Source organism: Galleria mellonella, unplaced genomic scaffold, assembly GCF_026898425.1.
Source record: "Galleria mellonella isolate WM207_F2 unplaced genomic scaffold, CSIRO_AGI_GalMel_v1 utg15948, whole genome shotgun sequence".
NCBI classification, from domain to species: Eukaryota; Metazoa; Arthropoda; class Insecta; order Lepidoptera; family Pyralidae; genus Galleria; species Galleria mellonella.
The window spans coordinates 4,849-18,238 of NW_026442005.1; the positions used below are offsets into that span (position 1 = coordinate 4,849).

The 13,390-nt window shown below is 34.3% G+C and overlaps 1 pseudogene; it reads left to right on the top strand.

Annotated features, from left to right (window-relative positions):
- The window catches only part of LOC128200167 (uncharacterized), a 17,531-nt pseudogene continuing 4,141 nt past the window's right edge, over nucleotides 1-13,390 (top strand).

A 13,390-nucleotide genomic window follows, 5' to 3' on the forward strand; every position in this document is an offset into this window, starting at 1 on the left:
ATGACAGAATATAATAAATTCACACCCAGAGACCCCACACAACTGAAACTACCCACCTGTAAGTCAACGCTGCATCAACAAAATTGCGGTGTAATGGCTATTCGAATTTATAATAGGATACCAAAAAAAATAAGAGAATTGCCATTAAATTATTTTAAATTAAAATTGAAAACATGGTTAATAGAAAATAATTTTTACAATATTAATGAGTTTTTGTAAAATATAAATGCTGTGACATTGACTTAGTTGAAATTTAAATTGTAATTTTAATTTTATTTGACATTTTTATCATTTTATTATTTGTAGTAGCTTTATTGACTGTTTGTAATGCATGACCAAAGTGACACTTCGTACTAATAGTGATTTATTGTATATGTAATTGAGAATTAAATATATGATGTACCTGTATAAAATAGAAAATGGATAAATTCAATAATTAATATTTGCATGCCATTTGATGTGGCGAAACATAATGGACATCTTATAAACTTCACAAATGCAACACCTTTTCTACAATGTTTCTAGCAAATAAAATTTCATTTCATTTCATTTCATTTCATTTCATTTCATTTCATTTCATTTCATACCACAAAGGTGGGAAACAAGCATACCATCCGTCTAATGGTAAAAGAACACTGTAGCCTATGGACGCCTACAACACTAGGGGTGTCACGTGCACATTGCCGACTTGTGCAATTGGAATTGTGCAGATGGATATCTAGTTTTCTGTCTGGGCGAAGCATTAGCGTCTGTAAAAACGGCGTATGCTCCTATATCATTAACGCTGGAGTACCCTAAGGCTCTGTACTGTCACTCACACTATTTATCCAGCATATTAACGACATGCTGCAAGTTTCAGCGTTTATTATTTTGCGGATGACAGTACTTGTGACTTATAAAAGTAGTACTAATATCCTACGAACTGTATCGGGAGGGAGTAGAGGACAGTTAATGCTTGACCCTGAGGCATCTTTGGGGCGTATTTCGAAGTGGAGTAAACGTAATTTGGTGTCTTTTAACCTCTCAAAGATGCAGATCAGTGCATTTACTGCAAAGAAAGCCCCGTTTGTTGTGGTACCTAGATTCTTGGATAATCTTCTTAAAGCGTCTGAGAGCATTGGGTTCTTGGACTTGATATTTCGAACGACGTTTAATTCAGGAGTCATTTGGAAGGGAAAGAAGGGAGCATTTCATTTCTTAGCATAGACTCCTGCTTAACAAAGCCCAAATTCGCCCACATATGGAGTTTTGCTCACATCTTTGGGCAGGAGCACCCCAATATTAGCTCCTTTCACTTGATTCTATATAGCGTCGAGCGGTTCGAATTGTCGACGATTCCATGCTAACGAATGGTTTGGATTCCCTGAGTTTGAGGGTTCCATTCCTACTATTCCTTCTTATATGGGCTAACTGACCTGCCTTTTCATCCTCACCAATCATCCCTCAATGATGCCTCACCAGCGTATACCGTTAGCGCAGGCGGGGTTACCATACCATTTTCACCCATCAAAAAAACAAAAAAATTACATTATTTGTGACTGGCGCTATTGCAAAATAAAATTTCCTGTGAGATACATATTTAATCGCTTAATCTTATCCATCCTTCTCACACCGCATATCTGTCTTTTATTATTATATTTGGAGATTATATTTGGTATTGTTTATTTATGAACATAATTTATTTTCCCATTAACGTTTACATTTATACGAAATTAATTTGTTAAGTAGCATTAGATAGATAGATAATTTATTTGCATTACTTACAGCACACAGATAACAACAGACATAGACAATAAAAAGAGATAAAAGAATGCATATAGAAAAAAAAGTAAAATATAAGTAGTAAAGTAAGTAATAATGAATTTACTTGTGCTTAATTGATTTAAAAAAAAATATTTTCAATTTCGTCGTAATTTTTTTGTTTGTTACCAAAGAATTTCGTCATTTATCCCATAAAAACAAATCATCTTTTATTATTTTATATTAAGTATATTATATATCTTTCTAATATCCGTCAATATTTAAAAACAAACAATTATATGTAAAATAATTAAATATAATCTGACATCTAAATTGACATCAATGCATGCTTATATATTAACTACCTATCAATATAATTTTGCTACATTCAAACGGGTTTTGTGTACTCTACATGAGATACATTATAATAAATAAATTATTATTATTATAATAATATGTTGAATAGTGAACTCCCTTCCGAGGTTTTCCCTAGAGACTACAGTATGGGTTTTTAAACACAGACACCCCTAGCATAGTATGAGCCTAGTATATATGGAGAGAAATATAACTCGCCCATAATAGGGCATTTCATTCAGATGCTGTTCTAGTCGGCTGGCTCATATCTGAGTGAATTGCTCTAATTAATGTTTACTTAAACATAGTTTGTAACGAAACGAAACGAAACGAAACGAAACGAAATGAAATGAAATTTATTTGCTAGAAACATTGTAAGGAAATTGTTACAAACAGCATAGACCAAATTGTAGTCTGAATAATAAAGTATTATTATTATAGTATTTTATTATCTGTGCCCCTAGTGTTGCAGGCGTTTATAGGTTACAACAATCGTTTACCATTAAGCGGGCTGTATGCTTGTCTGCGTCTTTTGTGGTATAAAGAAAAGTTACCAAGGGAGACTTTGTACAAAAGTCGATTGCGTGGGGCCCTCTGTCCCATTCGTCAACATTCGACAACAACTGAGTCCTCAGGAATGGCAACGCATGGGGGGTATCATGGGCGAAACAGTATATAGGCGACGGTTACCACTTTCCATCAGGTGGGCCGTCAGCTTGTTTGCCATTGTAAGTTGCATAAAAAAAGTTTATTATTAATTTGCCTTGTTGGAAACTTGTTGAACGCCACTTCACAGTAATTTATGTCTACACTTAATGCACCTTTAATTTTCCGCATTATTACATAATAGGTTTTTTAATGTATGATTATGGAATGGCAACCCTACTTGCGCTGTCGGTATATGCTAGCAGGACACCAGTGAGGGATGATAGGTGAGGATATAACCAGGTCAGTTAGTCCACCGTGACGAATTTAACAATGAATCAATCACGATGATTTCCAGAGGGAACCGCGTGGAGGTCGACCTGATATATTGCTAGCAATGGGATACTAATCACCTTTATTAACAATCCCTTCTCCTCCTACAGAATAGGTTCTTTTCTTCTCCTCCTACTTAATAAATGATAATGAAATGTCAACCAGTGAGGGATGATAGGTGAGAATGAAAATCGGGTTAGGTGATGAATTTAGAATTTAGTATGATGGTTTCCAAGGGCAACCACGTGGAGGTTAACCTGATACGGAATATTCTAGCAACATCTCTCTCTCATTACTAACAATCTTTTTTTCCCTAAAATAATAAGTTAGGTACTTGTACATAGCATTCCCATCGTAAGAGGCGACTAAGAGAGGGCGAGGGATGGCAGGCATTAAAACATCTTCAAATTTTTTTTTTTGATGGGTGGGGGGGCCTGCGTTAACGGGATACGCTGGCGGAGCACCAGTGAAGGGTGATAGATGAGAATGAAAACAGCTCAGTTAGCCCATCATGATGAATTCATCAGGAATTAACCATGAAGTTTCCAGGGAGAACCGCGAGGAGGTCGACCTGGTTTGTGTATATTGCTAGCAATGGGATTCTCAGTCTCCATTACTAACAATCCCTTTCCCCTTAATAACTATACATTTGTAAGTAGTGTGTGTATGAGTATCATGATGATATGGTGTACATAACATAATAATAATACAATAATTGGTTAAAGTTCGAAGTGACAATTTTATCTTTTGTACAAGATATACTGGCGGTATTACAGTTAGTGTGAGTGAGTTACTAACTGTCTTATCACAATTCACTGAGTGGTAACTCCCCGTTTTAAAATCAATTAATAATAATAATAATAATAATATATTTTATTGACTCTAACTTGCAAAGTAGTTACAGTTATTCTTCTTATAAACTATTACATTTTTGTTAAATACGCATAATACATATGATTTACCAGTAGCATCTATACTAGGCCGAGCCTGTATCATTACTTATATTTTCCAGCGACAAATAGGTAAAAATTAAAATGTTGCAATTGCGTGGGTAGATTTACATTTGAACTTGTACAAAATATAAATGAATTGCATTGTCATCAATCCATTTGCAGCTCGTAAACAGGTTTACAAGTGACCCAGCGCGACCACAATAACCACGAACACAAACAATATAATAACGTTAGTTAACAAACTAAAATAATATAGTTTTTAATTTTATCTTTGTATATTTTAATGTACGGTTAATCTTAAATTTGTTTATAATAATAGTATATCGTAGATGTATATAAATATATATATATTGCTTGTTTAAGGTGTATATTTTTAATGTTACATTTCATACTATTTAATAAAGAGATGTATATAAAATGGTATGTATTGTGTTTATGTGTGTGTGTATGTGTATGGGTGTGTGTGATGTTTGTATATGTGTGCGGTTGTATGTGTATGTACTCATGTCATTTTACTGCTATAAGAAGATTTTCAATATCATTGTAATTTAATGATTTTAGCCATACTGTTAGAATTTCTTTACATTTGAAGTAATTGAGGTGATTTATATCGATAATTTTATTAATTTTATTATAAAGCATAGGACCGAGGTATATTTGAAATTTATTAATAAAATAACTTTTGAAGGGAATACTTTGGCAAACATCTTTTCTACGAAGTTTCATCAAATCCATGCTAAATGGAGTTTTTAGGTGTTGGGACAACACTGTATCTCTTACAAACATTTGTCTAATGGTTAGCACATCAGTATCTGCGTATAATTCTATAGTGGGATATCGAAAAGGTTTGAAGGTCATTACTTTTAGTATTGCTCTCTGTGCTCGCTCTATTTTTAATAAATGTGTTTTTCGTGCTCCACCCCAAGTAGCTATACAGTAACTTAATATTGACTGAACTAATGCAAAATAAACTATTTTAATTAATTTAGAATCTGCTATATGTCGTAATGTTTTAAAAATATAAATAAGTCGTCGTGTTCGTGATGATAGCAGGTCAATATGAGGTTTCCACGTTATTTCGTCGAGTATAACTCCCAGGTATTTAATGGTGTCTGTTTTACATATGTAAACACAGTCACAGCTGTCGTTATTTGCGGTCGTAATATCATTGAAGCATTTATGTATTTTTATGTGAAAATTTTGTTCTGTGGGAATTAATCTTTTTGTAATGCCAAAAGTAACATATTTTGTTTTAGAGATGTTTAGTATTAAAAGATTAATCTGTAACCATTGAGCCACTATTTGAAGTCCTTTTTCAGTTAGGATTCTCGTCTCCTCCCATGTCTTCCCATAAAAAATTAAAGCAGTATCATCAGCATAAGTGAAGACTTTACAATTTTGAATTAATAAATTACAGAGATCATTGACATAAAGTAAGAAAAGGGTAGGACCGAGGACACTACCTTGTGGGACTCCATGGGATATATCAGCTTTAGGGCTATAATAATCACCAATTTTAACTATTTGTTTACGGTTTTTGAGATAATCTTTGAACAAATCAAGCACTTTACCACGAATTCCACATATTTCCATTTTCTTTAAAAGAGTGGGGACATAAACAGTATCAAAAGCCCTGGCAAGATCCAGAAACACACCAACACACTTATTTTTTGCATCTAAGTGAGTAGCTATAAATTCAGACATTTCTGAGATAGCGTCTTTAGTAGACTTTCCTGGTCTAAATCCGTATTGATTTGTTGACAATATATTATTATCATTAAGGTAAGACAATAGTCTCCTATTTATAATTTTTTCAAGAATTTTAGACATTGCAGGTAACAATGAAATAGGACGGTAGTTGCTCACATTATCACCATCTCCCCCCTTATATATGGGATGTATTATTGATGTTTTAAATACGTTGGGAAAGGTAGCTGAACTTAGGCTCAGGTTAGAAATATGCGTAAGCAAAGGCACCAAAATGTCTTTTGCCAGTTTTAGCAGTCTAGTAGGAATATTATCGTGTCCCATTGCTGAATCAGTTTTTAAATCAAGAATTATTGAATTTACTTCATCTTCTGTAGTTTCGAGCATAACCATGGAATTTACAGGACTATTTTCATTAAGATTTACTATGTCTCCATTATAATAACAAAAATCAGAATTTTTCAGTAGCTTATCTGCTAGGTTCCATCCAACATTGGCAAAGTAGTTATTTACACGTTCTACAGCTTTCTCAGGGGTTTGTTCTATTTTAAGCAAATTAGTTTGAGGTGACTTTATGGTATTTCTATTTGTTATATTATCAATAATCTTCCACGTCATTTTAGGATTTTTAATGTGTTTTTTTAGTTCATCTTGTTCATAAATTGTTTTTAATCTTTTTAACAAATCATTACAAAAATTTTTGTACCTATTGTAGGTTCTGTTTAATATTAAGTTCGTGGGTCCTTTTTGTTCGCATGTGCATCCTGTCCCTATTTTTAATACAGCGTAATAAACCTGGTGTAATCCATGGTTTGAGGCACCATTGTTTTCTAGGAGCAAAAATTTTATGTGTGTGTTTTGCAACTAGTTCTGACAGAGTTTTAATAAGCATATCTGTCGCCCAATTTGCATCAGATGATTTTAAAATGTCTTCAAAATCCGTTTTCTCTAATTCAGCGATGATAGCATTGTAGTTAATTTTGTTCTTAGCATAGTTACGCGGAGTTTTCTCGAGTTTATTATTTACTTTGATAGTAGTTAGAACTGGAGAATGATCGGTTAAAGGAGAGGAAAACACAACAGTAGTTGCCGGTAACCTACATTTGAGCATAACATGATCTATGCAGTTTTACCTCTAGTAGGAAAATCATGACCAGATAAGAGTCCATGGCTTGCCAACAAATTTAAATAATCGAAGGAATTTTGGTCTTCACTATCCATTTTAATGTCAATATTAACATCCCCGGTAATTACAATATTTTTATACTTCGAATATGAAATTAATATATTATTAAGTGACGTAATAAAGTTATAAATATTTCTATGTGAGGGTGATCTATAAATTGCTATTATAACTGGGTTTACTATAATAATCATGCATGTTGCGTCAAATAGTTCTTGTTCCTTTACATTACAACAGAAACCTACTTTTGCATACACAACGATACCATCATTCTAATTATAATTTTTTTTAGAGTAGTACGTATCATAGCCCTTTAATGTAGGAAAATTAGATAAATTTCTATTCCATGTTTCAGTTAGTATATAAAGTTCACACTCTATTTCTAACCTAGAAAGGAAGACTTCAAATTTTGAGAAGTTACAGGATATACTCCTTATATTTTGAGTCAAGACTTTAATATTATAATCATAATCCTGTTCTGACTTTATTATTGTTTTACAGGTTTCAGGATCGCATAAATATGACATGCCTGTTGATATTTTATCTATGTTGGAATTTAATTTATTATTATTTAAGAAATCGAATTTTATACAGAATTTTTAAGGACGATTCTTGTGTTTTCCTAATATACACCTTTCCATTGCTTGTCCAGCAGAATTTGTACTGTTCCGATTTTGCTACATTACGAGCCAGAGAAAATAGTGTGCGACTCCTATTGGTAAGCGCTTCAGATACGTAAATTGGCTTTGATTCTCCAGCTAATCCAATATCACCAGAACTTAGTCTTTTATTAGGATTTTGTCTGTTATATATTCGGGCATTTCTAATAATATCATCCTTTAGGATGTTTCTTGTAAACTCCGTAACTATTGTGTTATTATTACCTTTGCCCTTTAGTAAAATTACATCCTTTATGTCACTTTTAGTAATGCTTCGTCCACACTGAAACAGTCCTGTAGAAATATCATAAAAATATATATTACTGGTTTTTACTCGAAAATACGTAAAATATATTCATTGACTGGGATATATAGTAAGTTACGCATTTCTCCGTTTCATTTGTATACTAAATTTAAAGACAATTGGTCGAGCCGTTAATTTATTTATTTATTTATTCATTAGTACAACTATGTGTACATGGCGGACTTAATGCTAAATGCTTTATATCCCAGTCAACCATAGGGAAGTGTCAGAATACTGAAATGATTTACTACTAATTATTGATATACATATATACTAAAATGACATATATAAACGAATAAATATATATAAATAACAAATATACTTACACATATATGATATATACTATATTATACACGAATTTGGGAATAATATAAAGCACTTACTGCTCGGATAAAGATAAAAAGTGAGCGTGAACGCTCCTAAATTAATATAATAATAATTATAATAAAATAAATATATAATAAATAACGTTAAAGCTCCTAAAGATAAGAAAAAATACTCATTTTACACAATTATAAAAAAAAATTGTAAGGATGGATGTCCTTAAATGGGTGCTTTAAGGGGGAAGGGATTGTTAGTAATGGAGGGGTTAGTCCCCGTTGCTATCAATGCACCCTATCAGGTCAACCTCCACGCGATTCCCCCTGGAAACTATCGTGACTAATTTGTCGTGGAACTCGTCATGATAGGCTAACTGACTTACTTGCCTTTTCATCCTCACCTATCACCTCTCACTGGTACCCCGCCAGTGTAGACCAATAGCACAGGCAGGGTTACCATGTCATTTTCACCCATTAAAAAAAATGGGTGCTCTATGTAAGGAATGTAGCTGTCATTGAATTCTATAGGCGAAGATGGGATGGGATATGGCGTGAATTTACTGGGTACAGAGGAATAACACCTAAGATCTCAGGAATGGCAACACTTGGGGGATATCATGGGCGAAACAGTATAGTCTGTTATGTCCATGGTACTGCTCATGTCTATAGGCGACGGCTATCACTTTCCATCAGGTGGGTCGTCAGCTTGTTTGCTATTCTAAGTAGTATATAAAAAAAAAGATATTGCTATTGGTTCTCCTTACGTAACCAATACCTTCAGGTATTGGTTATGTAAATGGATTATCATATCTTTGGTGATAACATAATTTGGTTTCGATTTAATAAAATAAATATTAATCGGATAAACGTACATTTCTAGGAATTTTATTGGTAGGTAAATAAAAATTAAACTGGTAAACTGTGTAACAGCGGGCGATAAGTAAATGGAAACTGCCCAAGCAGTAGGAGTTAAATTTTATAAGCCGCATTATTCAAAACGAACTGAAAAACTCTCTGATCGCATTCTAAATCTTATGAGAAAACGGCGAGAACCATGGTCCCAGTCTGTAACGTTTACGTTAAAATATAGGCAATTTCCCAAGTGTTTACAGTTTGACATATTCTAGTTCAAGACTAGATATATTGAACAGGTACATCAAGGCTCCAAATTATTTGTCAGAAATTTGGCGAATATTGGGCAAAGTTAACTGATAAAGTTCAAGACCTACACCGGTGATATTATTTCCGCCTTATATAAGATTTTAAGTGAGAATTTTTATGGACAATCGTCTTTAACACTGCATATAGATGTAAATAACGACCAAAGAGCTAAAGTTCCCCCGCAAGATACAATATCCCGGACGTCAGATTTTACGAGTTTGAAATAGCTCTCAAACAGTTTAAAAACGGCAAGATAATGGGAGTGGACGGAATTACTGTAGAGCTTTTGAGAGCTGGTGAAGATCCGATACTTGTAGTCTTTCAGAGGCTATTTAATTTCGTCATCCATAATGATGATACATCCGAGGCGTGGAGTAGAAGTGTGATAATCCTGTTTTTCAAGAAGGGTGCCAAAATCTTATCGAATAACTATAGACTGATATCCCTTTTGAACTGAATCTTCGTTTTCGAGAGTAAACTTCGTAAACTCGACGATTTCCAGAACATGCTGATATCCTAAAGACATACGCTACGGCAGATTATTACAGAAGACCGAAGAGTATAATTTACCACTATACCTGGCGTTTATGGACTATCAGAAAGCCTTTGATTTGGTCGAGACATGGGCGGTACTACAGTGCCTCCAGCGGTGCCAGATTGATAGATAGATAGATAGATACTCTTTATTGTTTCCTCCACAAGATTACAATAGTGAACTTATTCTGTTTCTATAAACTTATTGACTATAGGTATATCGAAGTGTTGAAGTGTATGTATAGTAAGGCTACGATCTCTACCGGGTACAGAACCAGAGTACACAACCCATCCCAGTGCAGATAGAGGAGGGAGACTTTGTACAAAAATCGATTGCTTAGGTACCTCTGTCCCATTCGTGTTTCTACCGTGAAGCAGTTGTGTTTGGATGGCTGTGTTTCGGTTTGAAGGGTGGGATATGGCGTGAATTTACTGGGTACAGAGGAATAACACCTGAGTCCTCAGGAATGGCAACGCATGGGGGGTATCATGGGCGAAACAGTATACTCTGTTATGTCCATGGTACTGCTCATGTCTATAAGCGACGGTTACCACTTTCCATCAGGTGGGCCGTCAGCTTGTTTGCCATTCTAAGTTGTGAAAAAAAAGATATAAGATAACGTGACTTCATATCCCCGAATTTTTTCACAGCTGCATTGGAAGATGTTTTCGAAGATACGATATAAATATCAATAGCGAATACATTGTTCACCTTTGATTTGCTTATGATATAATAATTATGGGGGAATCCCTGGAAGACTTGAATAATGACCTCAAGAGTGTTTATCAATATATATATTATATATTTTACTAATATAGTAAATGTCTAATTAGTCGATGTCTGTTGTTGTATTAATCGTTAACTGTCCTTTGCTGAACATAGCCTTCCCTAAAGGGGAGTCTTGCCAGTAGTTGGCCATATTTGGCAAGCAGGTCGGCAACAGCAGTGTGATTTTTGTTTTTCTTAAAAAAGAGGGAATCTGCTGGCCATCCCTTTACCACTAAGTTCTCTTAGCCGTCTCTTACAATACCAACGGGAAAGAATGGGGTAGCCTATTCTATGCCGGGACCATACTGCGAGTATTGGATACTTTATATACTGATTCATGCATGTAAAGCCACAGGAAATAGCTAGTAAAATAATATATTATGTATTTATTATATTTATTTGTCTTTATTCGCACAAATCCTGCTAATGACTAACGAGGTTCAGATAATAACAACTGTCGGATATAAAATTCTGATAGTAAATTTAATTTTACGATATCTTTATTCAATAATACAAAAGTAATTTGATAAAATCAAATTTGCTATCTATATACAATCTGTCTAATACAGTAACATGTAATATACTATCATACACTACTATACCGTGAAGCAGCTGTGTTTGCATGGCCGTGTTTCGGTTTGAAGGGTGGGATATGGCGTGAAATTACTGGGTACAGACGGAATAACACCTGAGTCCTCAGGAATGGCAACGCATGGGGAGTATCATGGGCAAAACAGTATACTCTGTTATGTCCATGGTACTGCTCATGTTTATAGGCGACGGTTATCACTTTCCATCAGGTGGACCGTCAGCTTGTTTGCCATACTAAGTTGTACAAAAAATTTATATATACTATCCACTAATGTACTTTACTGACTAGAGAGTTGCTACAGGGCAGGTGTGGCCAACCGGTCGATCGAGGAGGATTGTTAATAATAGGAATTAGCTAGTTTATTACTAGCAATATACTCTATCAGGTCGACCTACTCGCGTTTCCCTCTGGAAACCATCGTGATTCGATTTATTAGTGAATTTGTCATGATGGGCTAACTGACCTGTTTCATCTTCACCTATCATCCCTCAGTGGTGCCTTGCCAGTATATACTGATAGCGCAGGCAGGGTAACTCTTCCATTAACATCACTTTATATCACAAAAGTGTTGATCACTCTTCCTTGTTACATTTCAAGAGGCTCAAGCTGAACATTCCTACCATCAGATCTTCCTTTGCCCGCCGTTTTGGTGCATTTGCATTTCCGTCAATGTACTATAAAATTAACAAAGTGTGTCCACTGATAGGTCATGGTTCATATATTATAAAACATAAATTAAATAATAATCTTTTATCGCTATGTTACGGGGCAACCGAGGAACTATGGTCTGGAGAGTAATAACATACAGTACACATCTTTCACATGGATTACACAACACACATTCACACATACTCACGAACATTCCCACATTCATTTACTCAACTTCGTTTCTCTTAAGGGCATATATTATTAGTGTTTTATAATTGCTTGTGTATTTATATTGTTGATTTTATTACTTATTTCACTATTTCAATTTTATATTCCTTTTTATATTAATACCCGCCCACTATGTACTTTTTATTACAACACATTTGTGATTTGTTAACCTTTGTCGGGTGCCCACGATACAGGTTCGCCTAGTGTGGGGGCCATTGTATCTTGTGTTTGTAACTTTGTGTTTTTTGTCAAATAATAATAAAAAAAAACATTAAAAAAAAAAACAGACGTGTTGTTATATAAACAATAAATGTTTAATACCCTGAAGTCACTTCCAGCAGCAGTATTTCCGAACCGATACGACATCATAACCTTCAAGAAAAGAGTATATTCCTTTTTAAAAGGCCAGCAGCACACTTGCAATGCCGCTGGTGTTGTGGGTGATCATGGGCGGCGGTAGTCACTTACCATCAGGTGAGCCGCATGCTCGTTTGCCCCCTGCGTTGTAAAAAAAAAAAGTCTGTGCTATAAGCAGGCATGTGAATGAAAAGATTACTGCAAAGACGAAGACAACGGTAATGTTAGTTGGGTAAAATAATATAACGTTCAAGCATTTATGACTTAATTTCTATCCGGGCTTACCTTCTTATCATTACTCGGAAATTTGTATGTCCGGTAAAATGATAAATCCTTATCAGCATCATTAGATAGTAATATTAATAATAATTTATCTCTATATCTATATGTAGGGTTCTTATAACGAGAATGGAACGGAAACTCCGTCCGTGTGAGGGGAATGTATTGTTAGTCATGGGAATTAGCATCCCATTGTTAGCAATACACCCACAAAACACCCATCTAGGTGGATCTCCATGCGGTTTATGAGATATTATGAAATAATGAATTCATTACCATGGACCAACTGACCTGTAAGCAAGTTTATCTTCGAAACGGGTTGACTAGCAAGTTTACTCTAATTTAGGACAGAGAATAATTTTTAACTTGTTAAAAAAATAGAAAAAAATACGTAATACATAAGTGATTTATTAGGACAAAATAAAGTTTGCGTTTCAGTTAGTGTTTTATTTATTTATTTATTTATTCATAGGAAAACCAGGGCTACACTAGAACAAAAAGATACAGTTTAGGATCACAAAATAAGCCACTAATAGGTTTTCACAAGTAGCAACAATATAAATACAAAGCGCTGTACACAAAGCAACAAAAATAGGAGTTAACAAAAAATAATTATATATATAC